We start from the raw sequence: 16535 nt of genomic DNA on the forward strand, positions 1-16535 counted from the left end.
ATAAAAGCATACAAATTGTCATATAAAATCAAAATTACATAATAATCATTTAAAAATCCAAATACAAATTTTCAGATTACATCGGGCAATTGACCATATAGTTCAATACAAATTGTCATACAATGTAATTAAACACAAATAAATTAAAATCCAAATAGAATGTTGATAAGTTTGTTTTTAGTTTATTGTTTTTCAAGTTGATGTTATGTTGTTATTATTTCTAACCATTTTAGTTTTTTTTTTTGGTATAACCCAACATGCTATTCTTGACCCGGTTTATGTCCAATAATGGTGGGATAATTGAAATTTTTTTAAATAAATTAGGATGACGGTGATATTGCCCAAAAAAAAAGAATTAATCCAATAAAAACGAATTATAAAAGTTAACTAAAAGAAATTAATAATCCAATAAAATAATATTTATTAATATATAAATATTGTATATAATAAATAATATTTATAAATATATAATAATCCAGTAAAAAAGTAATAATCCAATAAAAAAGAAATTAAAAAAAATAATAATCCAAGAAAGAAAGAGACAAGGTTTGGGCACAATTGTTTTTCCGGCACATTCACCCAAAAAGATATGGTTTTGTGGCTTTCTGAAAAAGACATATCTTACCGGGAAATACTCATTTTTTTGCAAATCAAACACTCTTTCCGGTTCAATTAGTCAGAAAGATTTGTTTGGACCTGGAAAGATGTCTACCAAACGGCGCCTTAGACCTGCAATGAGAGCTTTAAGGGGAGATTTTTGTTTTATTAGTCACACTTGAAACCATTAAGTTTTTGTTAATATTTTGTTATTGGTTGTTGATATACATTTGTAAGCCTACTTATAAGTTTTTGTTAATATTTTGTTATTGGTTGTTCATATACATTTGTAAGCCTAATTATAATTATGTGTTTCCTTTTTTGTACTCCAGTAATAATAGAAAAATAATGCAATTACATAATTATAAATTATATATAAAATTCTTGGTTTTAGTCAAACCATATAAAACGTTTTGGCATCGCTATAATTCATTAAGCTTAAGGCTCGTCTGTTGGTGATTTTAATGTCATCAATTCATTTAGTATATAGTTGGGATTGACTCGAGACATGTCGAATTCAATTTTAGCTACGATATGATTTTGGAGGTGTAGAGTGAATGCATAGATAAGTTAAAGTAACATTGGAAACACCAGGTCCGTATAAGGTAACATATAAGGTAACATACTTCTCTGGTGGGGTTCTAAGGGGTATCACGTGGTAATGTCTTAGGGGCAGAATATTGTCCTAAGAACATAAAATCAAAGCAAGGTATTGTGTGGTTTGATCACAAATTTTATTTTAAATATGGATTGTATTTTTTTAAAAAAAATTATATCAAAGATCTTGTGATATCAATTGGGTCAAAATAACAAATTTTGGAAACTTTATTTTTTATAAGGGCTGCAAATATGATGTAGACACACTCTAGCGAATTGCTAGAGAGTAAAACAGAAAAAGTACATTTACAAAGGGGCAAAGTATCCAAGCATTCCAATTAATATTAAAATTGGAAGCTCGGTTATTCAACCAAGAAAAAGTGTAGAATAGTAGAATCAAAAATGGAATTCTTGCGCATTCGAGTTGTATCTCCAATTTAACCTTTATCAAAGCTATCATATATTGATCATCCACCCATGAAAGTCATTCCCTAATAGAAGCTACATTAGGAAACGTATGTAACACCCGTTTTTCCAAAATTGATTAGTGGAATATTTAAGAATTCTAACGATAATATTTAAAGAAGATCTTTAACCATGGCGCGGTAGGTTGTTGACCGCGGCATGTTCATGTTATTTAAATAAGGACCGCGTTTGAATGTTGATCGTGGCATGGTCAAGTATTCACCACACAGCGGTGGCGGTTGGGTCCTAAACCCAAGAGTTCGTGCCTTGAGCCATATTTAAGCAACATGTTGGCTAGGGTTTTGTCTCATTTCAGCCTCCCTCTCCCCAGAAGCAAAATGTATCCCCTCCTTGAGTGCTTTATGTGACATCCCTATTTTCACGGCCAGAAAAGACCGATTTTGTTTATGCTTTATAAAAATCAGAGTACCTCTTTTAATAAAAATGTTGCGGAATTTGTTCCCAGTAAAACATGATAAATACGTTATCAAAGCATTTCCGAAGAAAAGTATTTTTATTCATTTAAAAACATTTGGGATGTCATCGTCAATACAGAAACATAAACATAAACAGAACTTACATTCATTATCACTAGTGATTTATATCTCCTTAATCTCTCAGCGTAATGTGACTTCATATCAACACATGTGATATAAATAAACTGAGTGGGTCAGGTTGGGAAACCTGGTGAGTACATAGGGTTTTCAACCCACAATAAATAAGTTTATTAACTTTATCAAACCAAACAAACCCGATTACCCGTTCCCGTTATCCTCACTTTACGTCCCTAAAACATCTAACACAAGGGACCTGGTCTAAGGGACTTTCATCGAGGTGACAACACATGCTTCGGGGGTTCCTCAGAAATTCATGTCAAATAAGGCAACCATGTGGGGGATGGAGTACTGCTGGTGAGCACACAGTTCAAATAAACACCTACAGGTTGCGAGCCTGCTAGCGTTCCCATGGACTGTCTAGAATAGTCCGTGATCGTCATCTATACTCCGCTAGATGACTGGATCATCAATAACATCTATATCGAGGCCTCTCATTATTTTATTTGGTCACACAGCAACTATTACATCTACCCATGTTTTACCCAACACGTTTTGTAGATGTAAAATACATATACAATTTAAATCAGTTAAAACGTGTATAAAAATATTTCACCCAGCATAGACAACAAGTATTCAGAAAATATGCACACATAACACGTAATTTATATTAAATACTTCATATCTATGTTTAAGATGAAATGGACCATGCACTCACTTGAAAAGGTGGTGATTTCGAACTCAGACAGCGCTTCGCTTCTTAAAAATAATTTCCTTCGACAAAACCTACTATTATTACCACTAGAGTTTAGTATATTATTCGTCGAGACTAATTAATAGTCTAGCTATTATTACTATTATATAAGCGTTAAAAAATACTTATATAACCTATAATAATATCCCAAGTACTTATTATAACTTCCTAATAACGTTAGTATAATTAAATAAAAGCTATATTAAAAATAGCATAGGCGTAGCTCACTTACAGCGGGTGTTATAGAAAACCGGGCTTTGCTTGGAGCAGCGTTCCCGAGCCGAAAAGCTATTCTTCTCGGAGCCGTCGAGCACTCCGGGGCTTCCGCCTCGTGCTAGGGAGGTTCCCTAGGCTTTTCGGGGGGTTTCGGGGCTAGAGAGAGGTTCTAGAGAGAGAGTAAAGAGAAGAAAGAATTGGAAAGGTGTGAAGAAAATGAGGGTGGGAGAGGTTCTATTTATAGGGTGAAAAATGGCTGAACTTAGTGCCACATGTCACCATCTAGTGGCAAGACTTGGGGAGAAAGCAATGACCAAGATTGTACCACATCACCCATTTTCGCACAGCACACTTCCGACTTCTAAAATCCGTAACTTTCACATACGACCTCCGTTTTTAACGTTCTTTATATCCACGCGTAGGTAAAAATAAGATCTACAACTTTCATTTTTACTCCGTTGGCTAATTCTCGACCGATCTTAAATTTAACAGTAGGAGGAGATTATACTGTTAAATGTCCGCGTAAAATTCATAACTTCTACATACGGACTCTGTTTTAGTCTGTCTTTTTACCGTTGAGTTCCTATTAATGAGATCTTCAATTCTCATTTAGGTCGCGTAGGCCAAAAACCGCTCGATCTAAAATTCGAGTTTCAGGCTGTGCACTGTTAAGCCAAATCTTAGAAAATTCATAACTTCCTCATACGAAGTCAGATTTGGGCGTTCGTTTTTTGTATGTTCTCGGTTTAACGTATACTACAACTTTTGTTTAGATTTATAAGGCTAAAAAGTCCTCCATCGTAAATTCACTATTTATGTCTCCCGGTGTCGTGCCGGTTTTGCCGTAAAACTTCGACGGACCATAACTTCTTCGTTATAACTCGGATTTCAACGTTCTTTATATGTATGGAACCCTTGATACGTATTCTACAACTTGGTTAATATTATTTATTCTAAATAATCTTTTGTCAAAAAGTCGTTTTCGACCCCTATTATCTCTAAATTGACTAGCCCGGATCTACGGGCGTTACAATTATCTCCCCCTTAGGATGAGTACGTCCCAGAATCATCAACGAAACAGGGCTCACATGATGACTCCATACGTTATCTCTTCATCCTAAGTAATAACCATAACTTTGATGTTTCTTCGAACGAATATCTAACTCTAAGACTTCCTGATTGCAGGCGGTGCTCGATCTTGCACTTGCTCCCTATCTCACATTAGACTCCAAATTATGACCTTCAAGTCACAATCTCGATCCTTACTGGAGAATGCTTCTTCTTCTTAACAAACTTAAGATAAGTTATTTTATTACTAAAATGGACCGATGTGTCATATTCTAATGACTTATCATCGTATGTTCCCACGCTTAGACTCAGGTCTCTTAGAGTCTTCCAGAACAGACTATACATTTCTTCATGTTCTAATCACATCTTAAAAGGTAGCATTTCTAGCTACAAGCAACTATCGCGATACCTCTACCGATCGCTTTGATTATCTTTTATTTCAATCTTCCGACTTAAGTCAGATGCTACATCAAACTTGGTTCTCTGAACCACGTAACATACTTATCGTAGTCGGACTCAATTCGATATGACCACTAGGGTCGGAATAACAATCATCCTCTTAGTCATTACCGAAACGATGGTAACGACATATTTGAATAAAACGGTATCAATTACTAGCTTCTTGGTAACCTTGTGACTTTCCCTGATCCAAGCGTGAGTCCTGTGCTTCCGGTAGTATAGGCCTCTACTACCTTTCACACATACTCATACTTGTCCCAAGTATTGTCTCGTAGTTTACTAACTTAATTTAAAAGAAAACAATACAGAAACTCAATGTATACCATAATTTAGGAAATTATATTGCTACTTGAATAATCATTCATGCCTATTACATCGGGCTACTCGATCTTATACTATCTAAGATACAACTTTCTCCCTTGCCTTCCTCAAGCGTCATCGGCTTCACCTTTTTCTGCATCTAAGATCATATGATATGCCCTAGTCTTTGGCTTAGGCGGGACATTTGCAACTTCTTTCTTCTTTAGGCATTCCTTCATAACATGCCCTTCTTCCTTACATTTGAAGCACACTCTTCCTTCATACCGGCACTCATCAGAATAGCGACCAGGTCTTCCACACATGTAACAAGTCACTTTTCTCTTGCATTGCCCAACTTGCTTCCTGTTGCATTTATTTAACCATTCGACTTCATCACTACCCCCAGACTTCTTGTCGTTGGGGTCATACCTTGAGATTTTATTTTTCTTATCGGGCTTTGAGAGTCCTTCTCCTTTCATTTTATCACAAACATCAGTCTTGTCGGATGTTTTCTGCTTGATCATATCCTCCACAGACTTTGCCGCCCATATTGCTGCTTCGAAGGTAGGTGCCTGCTTAACCGACACAATGTACTCCCAAGGTAGCCCTTTGGTGTACCACTCAATATTGGCTAGTTCATCCGGAACAATGCGCAAAGCGAAATCCATCTTGTCAATGAAGGCATTGGTGTATTCCTCCACAGTCAAACTCCCATTCTTCAAGTTCATGAATTGGTTCTCCAGTTCCAGTATGTTCCGAGCAGAACAATACTTTCGCTTGAAATGTACCAAGAACTCTATCCATGTCAGTTGCAATGGCTCATTTTGGCTTATTATCTTTCCCCATATGTTCCACCAGCAAATAGTTGAGCCCTTAAACTGTCTCACTGCTAGGTGGTTTGCAACCTTCTAGTGCAACCACATGTGATGAAAGTATGCTCCATCTCCGAAATCTGGTCCATATCTCCCACCGGGTCTTCTTTTACGGTGAAGGATGAGGGCTTTCAAGTCATGAAGTGTAACGACGTAAATTTTCCAAAACAATTTTTCATTTTCAAAACATACTTTTATTCATAAGATGATATCAAAACATAATGTATCCAATGTTATCATATCAAAACATATCAAAACATATCCCAGAATCTCAAGACATAAACTCCATGAGTGTGTACGGATCACGCCGGCGCCTTCCCGCGATCATCGCTAGTACCTGAAACACATAACACAACAACTGTAAGCATAAATGCTTAGTGAGTTCCCCAAAATACCACATACGCACATACGCCACTCAAGGCTATAAGACCTTCCGGTCACTGTGTCTCAGAGGACTTCCGTCCCACAACCCTGGTAGACCTTCCGGTCCTACCCGTAATGACCTTCCGGTCCATATCATCATGAACTTCCGGTCCACATCATAATGACCTTCGGGTCTTTCTCATTCATAACATACATAACACATACATATCATATAACAGCATACAACACATACATCTCATAGCATATAAGACCTTCCGGTCACACATAGGTACCATCCTAGGTACAGTATAGTGAGAAGACTCACCTCGTACGATGTCGGATAACCTCTCGTGCTCGATAACCCGACCTAGCCTCCTCCTATTAACATAATAACATTCCTGATCAATACCCTCTCTTAGACTCATCTCTAAAGATTGGGTAGAAGGCCATTCTACCCCTCCCTGAATTCTCATGAATCAGCTTGACCAAAACCCTAAGGTCAACTGAAGTCAACGGTCAAACTTTGACCCGACTCGTCGAGTGCACATGGGCGACTCGGCGAGTCCATGCGGGTCCTCTGAATCCTTCTAGCCTCACTTGGCACGTCGAGTCATCCCTCTACTCGACGAGTTACACCTGTCACGAATCGCGGGACAACCCCGACTCGACTCGTCGAGTACACTAATGGACTCGGCGAGTTCCTTCCATGGCAACACTCAAATGACCTTCTGAGATCAGATCTGCTCCTCTAACCTATAGATCTGACCTTCCCAAACACGATAATCACGTAAAGGTTCAGTCTTGACATTCATGCAACGTACACAAGGCTTTCCTTGGTGAAATGGCTTCAAAAATGGCAACATAGTCTCATTCCCTCCATGAACCAACATAAAGCAGAATGGATAAGGCCCTCTGGACCTCTATAGGTCCAGATCCAGAGTCTAACACTCAAAGGGACAACATACTCAACATTTCAAGCCAATAAAGGGTATAGAAAACCCTAAAATTCAAGGATCTTAAACCAAACAGAGAAAGGATCGATTTGCTACCTCAACACTGTAGATCCGAGCTTGGAAACCACGGATTAGCAACCCTCTTGACCTCCTCTAGCTGGAAACACCTTATTCCTTGAAAAACAACACCAAAAAGGGTTGAAATGGCTTTCTCTCCCACACAACTCGTTCAAGATCTCTAGGGTTTCTCTCTCTGGACTGGTAGCCGCAAATGAGGGCTATAAGGACCCTTAAATAGGGCACAAACCCCAAAGATTTAGGGTTTCTGTCCACAACGCGGACTCGTCGAGTCCACCCATCGACTTGTCGATTCCCTTCATTAATCCAGTCAGCAAAACGCGATCCTACTCGATGAGTCTAGGCTTCAACTCGTCGAGTACCTCCTCAAAACTCAAAATAAATGAATAACATAGAATACCTGGGAATTCGGATGTTACAATTCTCCCCCACTAGAATCAGACTTTGCCCTCGAAGTCTCGCTCGTCAAACAACTCTGGATGCTGCTACCGCATCTCTAACTCCGACTCCCAAGTCAGCTCGGACCCTCTCCTATGCTGCCACTGGACCTGAACCAGGGGCACCTCCTTGTTCCTCAGAACCTTGATCTTCCGATCCAGGATCGCGATCGGTCTCTCAACATAATTCAATCTCGCATCCACCTGAACATCCTCCAAAGGCACTACCGCCGACTCGTCGGCTATACACTTCCTCAACTGAGACACGTGGAAGGTATCATGAATCTGGCTCAACTCCGCAGGTAGCTCCAAATGATACGCTACCCTGCCCACCCTCGCGGTCACTCTGAACAGACCGATGTACCGGGGCCCCAGCTTGCCCCTCTTCCTGAATCGGATCACTCCTTTCCAAGGAGACACCTTCAGGAGTACGAAGTCTCCCACCTGAAACTCAAGCTCGGATCGTCGCCTATCCACATAACTCTTCTGGCGACTCTGAGCTGTCAACAACCTCTGCCTGACCTGCTGTATCTGCTCAGTCTTCTGAAGCACTATCTCAGTGCTACCCATCACGCGCTGCCCTACCTCTCCCCAGCAAATAGGAGTCCGGCATCTACTACCATACAACAACTCGAAGGGAGGCATACCAATACTCGAATGGTAGCTGTTGTTATAGGAAAACTCAGCCAACGGCAAGTACGTGTCCCAACTTCCTCCGAAGTCCAACACACATGCTCGAAGCATGTCCTCGAGCGTCTGAATCGTCCGTTCACTCTGCCCGTCAGTCTGTGGGTGGTAGGCGGTACTGAAATGCAACCTTGTGCCCAACTCCTCATGGAACTTCTTCCAGAACCTGGAAGTGAAACGCACATCTCGATCTGACACAATCGAGATCGGTACTCCATGACGCGATACCACCTCTCTCACATACAACTCGACCAACCTCTCTGGGGAAGAGCTCTCACTGATAGCAAGGAAGTGAGCGCTCTTCGTCAGCCGATCAATAATCACCCAAATTGCATTGACACCCCTCGCGGTCCTTGGCAATTTGGTGATAAAATCCATGGAAATCTGTTCCCACTTCCACTGGGGAACCTCAAGTGGCTGCAAATTGCCATGCGGACGCTGGTGCTTGGCCTTAACCCGACGACAGGTCAAACACCTCTCAACGAACCATGCAACATCCCTCTTCATACAGGGCCACCAATAGTCTTTCTTCAAATCCAAATACATCTTAATGGCTCCGGGATGGATTGAGAACCTAGATCTATGCGCCTCCTCCATCAAAATGGTACGTGCCCCGCCTGCATACGACACCCAAATCCGACCTTGAAAGGTCATCAGCCCTCGGCTATCGGTAACGAACTCAGACACTTGCCCGATCACCCGCTCCCTCTTGCGATTCTCCGGTATCACGGCCTCTGCCTGGGCCTCCCGAATGGTGTCCAACACCGGAGTCATCACCGTCAATCGCATACAAGTGTCTCGAATCGGGGCACTCTCTGCCCTTCGACTCAGAGCATCAGCTACAACATTAGCTTTGCCCGGGTGGTATAGGATTTCACAATCGTAATCCTTCACCATATCCAACCATCTCCTCTGGCGCATATTCAGGTTGGGCTGATCCATCAAATACTTCAAACTCTTGTGGTCCGTGTATATGGTACACCGAACCCCATACAGATAGTGACGCCAGATCTTGAGAGCGAACACCACTGCCCCTAACTCCAGATCGTGGGTGGGATACCTCGTCTCATGAGGCTTCGGCTGCCTCGATTCATATGCTATCACATGCCCTCTCTGCATAAGCACCGCACCCAATCCCGATATCGATGCATCGCAGTACACCACAAAATCCTCCATTCCCTCTCGAAGGGATAACACCGGGGCTTCGCACAACCTCTAGCGAAGAGTCTCAAACGAGGTCTGCTGCTCCGGACCCCATGAAAAAGCAACGCCCTTCCGGGTCAACTTGGTGAGGGGCACGACAATCTTGGAGAAATCCTTGATAAATCTCCGATAGTAGCCGGCCAACCCCAGAAAACTCCTCATCTCGGTGGGGGACCTCGGCACCTCCCAACTCATCACAGCCTCAATCTTGGCCGGATCGACCAATATCCCATTCTGGTTAACGAGATGTCCCAAGAACTGGACCTCTCGTAGTCAGAAATCGCACTTGGAGAATTTGGCGTAAAGCCTCTCCGACCTCAATACTCCGAGGATCTCTCTCAAATGCTCCTCATGCTGCTCTCTGGATCTCGAATACACCAGTATATCGTCGATGAACACGATCACCGAACGATCCAACATCGGTCTGCACACCCTGTTCATGAGATCCATGAACGCTGCCGGTGCGTTGGTGAGCCCAAAAGGCATCACCACGAACTCGTAATGCCCATAACGAGTCCTGAACGCCGTCTTCTGGATATCCTCATCTCGCAACCTCATCTGGTGATATCAAAATCTCAAATCTATCTTGGAGAACCAAGATGCTCCCTGCAACTGATCGAACAGATCATCAATCCTCGCTAGTGGGTAACGGTTCTTGACCGTTAACTTGTTCAACTCCCGGTAATCAATGCACATCCGGTGTGAACCATCCTTTTTCTTGACAAAAAGGATCGGCGCTCCCCAAGGTGAGCTACTCGGCCTGATAAATCCTTTCCCCAACAGCTCCTGAAGCTGTGAGGATAACTCCTGCATCTGTAGTGGCGCAAGGCGATAGGGCGCCTTGGCGATAGGCACCGCTCCCGGAACCAAATCGATACGAAACTCCACTTGCCTCTCGGGAGGCACACCCGGCAACTCCTCGGGGAAAACATCCGGGAACTCACGCACTATCGGAACATCATCAACCGAACTCGGCCTTCCCGCGGCCACTCGTGTATCCATCACATAAGCTACAAACCCGCTGCAGCCCTGCTGTAAACTCTGCCTCGCTCTAGCTGCCGAACAGAATGCTGACCCAGATCGGGTACCCTCGCCGTACACCGTAAGTACTCCCCCACTAGGGTCTTGTATTGTCACCAACTGTCGCTCGCAGTCTATAACAGCCCCAAATCGGCTTAACCAATCCATGCCCACTATGACACACACGTCCCCCATCGCAATCGGGACTAGATCTATCAGGAACTCAACCCCGAAGATCTCGAGTACACATCCTCGAATCACATCCGTAGCATACACCGCTCGCTCGTCAGCTATGGAAACTCGTAGAGGTCGACTCAACGCCTCTCGCTGGATACTAATGTGCTGACTAAACGCTAAAGACACAAATGACTGACTCGCACCCGAGTCAAATAACACCAAAGCAGGTACATAACTCACAAGAAAAGTACCTACGCATATCATAATCTAAGCACAATATCTAAAACTCAGCATAAAAAAATGAAAGAATACATACCAGCCACAACATTGGGCGCTGCGCGGACCTCCTCCGCTGTCAACTGGAAGGCTCTCCCTCGAGCCTTCGGTGCCTCGGCCTTCATCGGCCGAACCTCAGTAGCTAGCACGGCAGCAGGGACAGATCCCTGCGGTGCTCCCTGTGCTGTCCCCCGCAGCTGCGGACACTCGACCTTTCGTTGTCCAGTTTGGTTGCAATGAAAGCAAACCATGAACCCCTTGAGGCAATCCTTGGCTATGTGCCCCTCCTTGCCACATTTGTAGCAAGCACCTGATCGACAAACCCCATCATGTCCGTTGCCGCACTTCCCACAAGTGCGGCCCTTCTGGCCTCGATATCACGAATCGGCGAGCTTTGCCCGCTTGGCTGCCGGTTGAGACTGTGCCGGCCGCCGGTCCCTCCCCTGAGACTCGGCCTCCTCCCGGACCTGAGTCTCCAGCTCAATCTCCCTCTTCCGGGCATTTTCCTGGAGCTCAGCAAATGTCCGGTATGATGAGTTCGCCACGAACTCCCTGATATCCCTCCTCAAAATGCTCAAGTACCGACTCATACGTGCCTGCACAGACGACACGTGCTCAGGGCAAAACAACGCCCTCTCATGAAACATCCTCGTAATCATAGTTACAGACTCAGTTCCCTGCTTGAGGGACAAGAACTCCTAGGCTAAACGTTCCCTCTCTACAGAGGGAACATAATCATCTCGAAACATCGTGGTGAACCTCTCCCAGGTCACCGCAGTAAGCTCTGCCGTAGTAAAGTCTGCCGTCACAAACTTCCACCAGTCCTTCGCTCCCAAGCGAAGCCGGTTCAGTGTAAACCGAACCCTCAAATGCTCCGGACACGAGCAGGTGTAGAAGCATCCCTCGATATCAGAAATCCATCTCATCGCAGCAATCAGATCCTGCGTCCCATCAAACTCTCGTGGCTTTGTGTTGCTGAACTCCCGGAACAGCAATGAGTCACCCCCCTGAGGTCTAGCAGTAGCCACAGCAGCAGTAGCTGCAGCCTCAGTAACTGCTGCGTATCTCTCGTCAAATGTCTCAATCAGGGTGGTGTTGATAGACCCAAACATCTCCGGTATCTATGCACGGATAGCCGCAGCCACCTCATCGTGGATCATCTGACGAAGCTCCTCGTCACTCACGCTGCTGGTCCCTGGTCTGTGGCGTGTCCCAACCATGATGTCTCTAAAATACAACATAAAAATATCAGAGACTCGCTCGAGCATACTCGTACTCGATAACTCAACCCTACTCGTTCCCTAGTACCCTAAGGATTCTTACTTGGACTGCGCACTGATCCGGTGTCTTCTATAGTACGGGTCCTATACTACCGTCCACACCGCATCGGTATTCACCCCAAGTCCTCCTCCTAGGATCCCATATCACAAGTACTCTACATCTCGCTGGCATAGGCTACCCTTCTGTAGACCTCTCAAAAGCTCCTCACTACTACCTACTCACTCTCAAGCATCACATAGCAGCATAAATCTTCCTAGGCTAAGGCATCACAAATCAGGCCACTCTAGTCCTAATATGAATACCTAGCCTACTCTAGCATGCATATCGTAACATATCATATCTCATAATACATAATGTAAGGGTATTTTGGGAAATCACCGTTCGGGCGCTGGCTGATCGTACACACTGCTTCCTTCTGCTTTTCTCAAATTCTTTTACTTTTTAGAAAAATCGTTTCCTTTATGAAAATCTTTCTCAAATCCTCAGTTTGAGTTCAGATACACCCGAAGGTGCATCCGAATCCCTCAAACCAAGGCTCTGATACCAACTTGTAACGACGTAAATTTTCCAAAACAATTTTTCATTTTCAAAACATACTTTTATTCATAAGATGATATCAAAACATAATGTATCCAATGTTATCATATCAAAACATATCAAAACATATCCCAGAATCTCAAGACATAAACTCCATGAGTGTGTACGGATCATGTCGGCGCCTTCCCGCAATCCTTGCTAGTACCTGAAACACATAACACAACAACTGTAAGCATATTTGCTTAGTGAGTTCCCCAAAATACCACATAAGCACATACGCCACTCAAGGCTATAAGACCTTTCGGTCACTGTGTCTCAGAGGACTTCCGTCCCACAACCCTGGTAGACCTTCCGGTCCTACCCGTAATGACCTTTCGGTCCATATCATCATGACCTTCCGGTCCACATCATAATGACCTTCCGGTCCTTCTCATTCATAACATACATAACACATACATATCATATAACAACATACAACACATACATCTCATAGCATATAAGACCTTCCGGTCACACATAGGTACCATCCTAGGTACAGTATAGTGAGAAGACTCACTTCGTACGATGTCGGAAAACCTCTCGTGCTCGATAACCCGACCTAGCCTCCTCCTATTAACATAATAACATTCCTGATCAATACCCTCTCTTAGACTCATCTCTAAAGATTGGGTAGAAGGCCATTCTACCCCTCCCTGAATTCTCCTGAATCAGCTTGACCAAAACCCTAAGGTCAACTGAAGTCAACGGTCAAACTTTGACCCGACTCGTCGAGTGCACATGGGCGACTCGGCGAGTCCATGCGGGTCCTCTGAATCCTTCTAGCCTCACTTGGCACGTCGAGTCATCCCTCCACTCGACGGGTTACACTTGTCACGAATCGCGGGGCAACCCCGACTCGACTCGTCGAGTATACTAATGGACTCGGCGAGTTCCTTCCATGGCAACACTCAAATGACCTTCTGAGGTCAGATCTGCTCCTCTAACCTATAGATCTGACCTTCCCAAACACCATAATCACGTAAAGGTTCAGTCTTGACACTCATGCAACGTACACAAGGCTTTCCTTGGTGAAATGGCTTCAAAAATGGCAACATAGTCTCATTCCCTTAATGAACCAACATAAAGCAGAATGGATAAGGCCCTCTGGACCTCTAGAGGTCCAGATCCAGAGTCTAACACTCAAAGGGACAACATACTCAACATTTCAAGCCAATAAAGGGTATAGAAAACCCTAAAATTCAAGGATCTTAAACCAAACAGAGAAATGATCGATTTGCTACCTCAACACTGTAGATCCAAGCTTGGAAACCACGGATTAGCAACCCTCTTGACCTCCTCTAGCTGGAAACACCTTCTTCCTTGCAAAACAACACCAAAAAGGGTTGAAATGGGTTTCTCTCCCACACAACTCGTTCAAGCTCTCTAGGGTTTCTCTCTCTGGACTGGTAGCCGCAAATGAGGGCTATAAGGACCCTTAAATAGGGCACAAACCCCAAAGATTTAGGGTTTCTGTCCACAGCGCGGACTCGTCGAGTCCACCCATCGACTCGTCGAGTCCCTTCATTAATCCAGTCAGCAAAACGCGATCCTACTCGACGAGTCTAGGCGTCAACTCGTCGAGTACCTCCTCAAAACTCAAAATAAATGAATAACATAGAATACCTGGGAATTCGGATGTTACATGAAGTCCTTATACTTGCATTTGTTCCTAGCATCTCCTTCATCCAAGTTGTTCCTCCTAAATACTTGAGGTTCTACTTCACTCATAGTCCTTCTAGAGTTCCACTCCTCTGACTGACCTTCATTCAGTTCGGGCTGTTCAACAGGCACCGTGGGTTCTCTTCCATTTTCCCGGATCAACTTCCTCATTTCCTCTCTTTGCTCGGTTAACAGAGCTGTAAGCATTTCCATTGTGAACGGTTTAGCTACCAGCACTGCTTCAGGCACACGCTCAACTGCTCGGGGCTCAGGCTGACGATTCTCGTTATCGTTTCCTAGTCCACTACGTTTCCACACCATGATTTTCTATACACCGAAGAAGGCATTCAGTGTATAGTGACGAGAATATAGATAGGTAAGATAGATGTATAAATCTCCTTATCACTCCAAAAGTTATACGCCAGTTCTAATATTGTAATTAAACGTTTAGAAATCTGAAAACATAAAATTTACAGATCCGTTCCGCAATAGAACATTGATTCGAACATCCTAAAGCATCTAAAGGCACCCTATAGCATCCTAAGGTAGATTATTGTTATAGCATGTGTAAATCATTTAGTACATAGAACCAAATTAGACATCTATCCTAAAGTAAGCAAGTGCTCGTCTCTATTCAGGTGTACTACCTAAAATATACTAGACACTCAACTCATGATCATCGCTTAGAATTCTAAGTTTAAGTCTAGAAATAAATCCTTACTCCTAGTTCACATAAACTAATGCTCTGATACCAACTGTGACATCCTCATTTTTACGGCCAGGAAAGACCGTTTTTGTTTATGCTTAATAAATCAGAGTATCCTTTTAAAAAAGATTTACTTTGCGAAATTTTTTCCAAAAACATGATAATAATATCATAAAGACATTTCTAAGAAATGTATTTTATTTATAAAACTCGAGATGTCATTGTCAATATAAGAAACATAAGCATAAACGAAGACTTACAACATTTATTTACACTAATAGTCTACATCTCCTTGAATCTCTCAGCAGATACATATATCATCATATATAATTTCCTATGATACAATAAACTGAGTGGGCTAGGTTGGGAACCTGGTGAGTACATAGGGTTTTTAACCCACAATAATATAGTTAATATGTTTAATTATCAAACCATTAACCCAATTACCCATCCACATTTTCTTATATATATATATATATATATATATATATATATATATATATATATATATATTCTTCCCTAGGGTTACATCCTAAGGGTCATCACCTACATCGTATTGACATATATCCTATATCAAATGGGCACGAAGTCCATCGCTACCAGTGTTTATCTAATAGGCACTAAGTCCATAGCTACCAACGTTTAACTAATAGGAACTAAGTCCATAGCTGCCAACGTTTAACTAATAGGCACTAAGCCCATATCTGCCAACGTTTAACTAATAGGCACTAGGTCCATAGCTGCCAATGTTTATAAGCACGAATTCCATCACTGCCAGTGTTCTACGAGATTGTCATCAATTAGTCTTGTAGTCATCACCTATTTATCACCAATCTAATATCACCTATGTAACATCACCTATTCTCATTACCTGTCGCAACCCAATTCATGTTATAAGTGTGAAATACTTATATAATTAAATCAATTAAATATCATCTGATATTATTTTATCTAACACATATCACATTCAGCACAGATAATAAGCACATAAGCATGTAATTATCTAGATACTTCATATCCATGTGTAAGATGAAAACGACCATGCAATCACTTGTTAAAGTGATGACTCGAAATTCGGGCAGAGCTTCGCTTCTAGCAACTGACCTTTCCTTCGACGTGACCTAGTATCATTATCACTAAGTCTTAGTGTAATATTTTACACGACTAGTGAGAATCTTGACCTATCTGTTGAGAGAAAAACTTGAGTAACACACTTGAACAAACGTTAGAACAAGTA

Source organism: Lactuca virosa, chromosome 3 (assembly GCF_052849685.1).
Source record: "Lactuca virosa cultivar CGN04683 chromosome 3, Lactuca_virosa_CGN04683_v6, whole genome shotgun sequence".
Classification (NCBI taxonomy): domain Eukaryota; kingdom Viridiplantae; phylum Streptophyta; class Magnoliopsida; order Asterales; family Asteraceae; genus Lactuca; species Lactuca virosa.